The 2,500-nt window shown below is 40.2% G+C and overlaps 1 protein-coding gene across 5 annotated transcripts in view; it reads right to left on the bottom strand.

Annotated features, from left to right (window-relative positions):
• The window catches only part of LOC123508445 (protein FAM102B-like), a 75,736-nt gene that overhangs the window by 67,338 nt on the left and 5,898 nt on the right, over positions 1–2,500 (bottom strand). The window lies entirely within an intron of this gene.

The raw sequence follows: 2,500 nt of genomic DNA, 5'->3' as shown, positions 1-2,500 counted from the left end.
GAGAGAGAGAGAGAGTTGCAGTAATAAAAAGTTCCAATATTCAAAACTTGTATTTTATGAGTCAGTAAAGAAAAATAGTCAAGCTGGAAGTGAAAATACAAACAGACTATTAAGTAAAATTACAACAACAACAACAACACACAACAACAACAACAACAACAACACTTATATTCTCTTCCCCCTCCTCTTCTCTCCTTCTCTCTCATATTCTTCATAATCTTCCTTTCTTCTCTTATTTTTTCTTCCCTCTCCTCCTTATCTCATTTCTACGTTTTTTTCTCTTCTTCTTTATCCTCCTTCCTCTCTTATACATCTTCTCTTTTTTTTCTCTCCACTCCTCTCCGTCTTCTACTTCTCCTCTTCTCTCCCTTCCAAATGCCCATCTTCTACTCCTCTCTCTCTCTCTCTCTCTCTCTCTCTCTCTCTCTCTCTCTCTCTCTCTCACATCCATTCATTTCCTTCCTCACATCTCTATTCTTTTCTCTCCTTTTCTAACTTCCCTTTGCTCTTCCTCCTCCTCCTCTTCTTCTTCTCTCTTTTTACAACACCACAATTATCACAAACGACTTCACAAGGTCTAAGTTTCCATTCCTCTACTCTTTGTCCTTCGTTTGTGTTCCTTCATGCTCGTGTTTTGTTCCTCCCCTGTGTTTCCTTATGTCTCCGCTGCACTTGACCCAGCCCCCTCTCTCTCCCCCCCGTCCTCGTCCACAGGTACTAATTAATTACGGACCAGGTGTGACGGTACTGTAATGAGGTCACATATGGCGCACACACACGCACGCACACGCGCGCGCACACACACACACACACACACACACACACACACACACACACACACACACATTCCTACGACCAAATCTACGAGACAAAAAAAAATTCACCTTAACGGGGAAGAGAGAGAGAGAGATAGAGAGAGAGAGAGAGAGAGAGAGAGAGAGAGAGAGAGAGAGAGAGAGAGAGAGAGAGAGAGAATGTCCACCCACTACCAAGCCATTTTTTCTCTCTCACTGTGTCTCTCTCTCTCTCTCTCTCTCTCTCTCTCTCCATATTGTTCCTCCATCACCATCTCCTCCTCCTCCTCCTCCTCCTCCTCTTCTTCTTCCTCTTCTTCTCTTTATTCCTCCCACTCCTTTTCATCATCATTATTTTTGGTCACTGCATCATCTTACTCGAGGGGGAAGAAGAAGAAGAAGAAGAAGAAGAAGAAGAAGAAGAAGAAGAAGAAGAAGAAGAAGAAGAAGAAGAAGAAGAAGAAGAGGAAGACAAAGAAGAAATACATTATAGGAGAAGCCAAGGAAGAAGTGAATGGAGGAATAAAGTGAAGGGAAAGAAGACAGTAAGTAGAGGAGGAGGAGGAGGAGGAGGAGGAGGAGGAGGAGGAGGAGGAGGGAAGGGAGTAGCAGTATACCTGTCTAACTCACCTTGGGGAAGAAGTGTGGGGAGGAGGAGGAAGAGGAGGAGGAGGAGGAGGAGGAGGAGGAGGAGGAAGGGAAGAGGAGTGCCTTGTGCCATTAGTAACTGGTTAGTTTAGCTTTGGGGGAATGTTTGGTGGGGGAATACCTGAGTTTGGGGGGGGGAGAAGAGTACTGGCCGTAGAGGAAGAGGAGGAAGAGGAGGAGGAAGAAGAGGAGAAGAACGAGGAAATAAGTGAAAGACAAGGCTTCGAAAAAAAAAATTAAAACAAATTTGAAAGAAAATATTGTAGTGAAAGACAAGAGGAAATAAAAAATAATAGATGAACAAGAGGAAAAATATATGGAAGGAACAAAATATAGGAAAAAAAAGCAAGCGAGGTGAATAACTGGAAGAGGAAAAAGACAACTAGGAGAAAATTCAGAAGAGGAAGAACAAGAATAATGAAAAAACAAAAGCAAATATTCAACACACACACACACACACACACACACACACACACACACACACACACACACACACACCTTTTATATTCTCTTCCACACCAACAATTAAAATAGAATATTGATAAATTCTAATGGTAAAACAACAATGATAAATTAAGCAAACAAATAAATACATACTGGCGTGATATCATTTCTTAGAATGTACAGATATAAGACGAGAGAGAGAGAGAGAGAGAGAGAGAGAGAGAGAGAGAGAGAGAGAGAGAGAGAGAGAGAGAGAGAGAGAGAGAGAGAGAGAAAAGTTGAATAATCTGATGAACAATAACAATAATAACAAGGTGAAGAACAACAGCGTGACAAGGAATAAAAAGATTAAAAAGAAGAAGAAGAAGAAGAAGACGAAAAGAAGAAAGGAGAAAAAGACGAAAAAAGAAAAAAGGTGCAGAAAAGAAGATGAAAGAGAAGAAGAAGAAGAAGAAGAAGACGAAAAAAGAAAAAGAAAATAAGGATAAAAATAAGTTACCTAAATAATAAAAACAATAACAATATCACAAAAAAAAAAAAAAAAAAATGAAAGGACCAGAAAATCAAAACCATCCTCACAACAACAACAACAACAACAACAACAACAACAACAA

Source organism: Portunus trituberculatus, chromosome 24 (genome assembly GCF_017591435.1).
Source record: "Portunus trituberculatus isolate SZX2019 chromosome 24, ASM1759143v1, whole genome shotgun sequence".
Lineage (NCBI taxonomy): Eukaryota > Metazoa > Arthropoda > Malacostraca > Decapoda > Portunidae > Portunus > Portunus trituberculatus.
The sequence above is the reverse complement of the archived record's forward strand: the minus strand, read 5'-3'. Positions and strand labels throughout refer to the sequence as shown.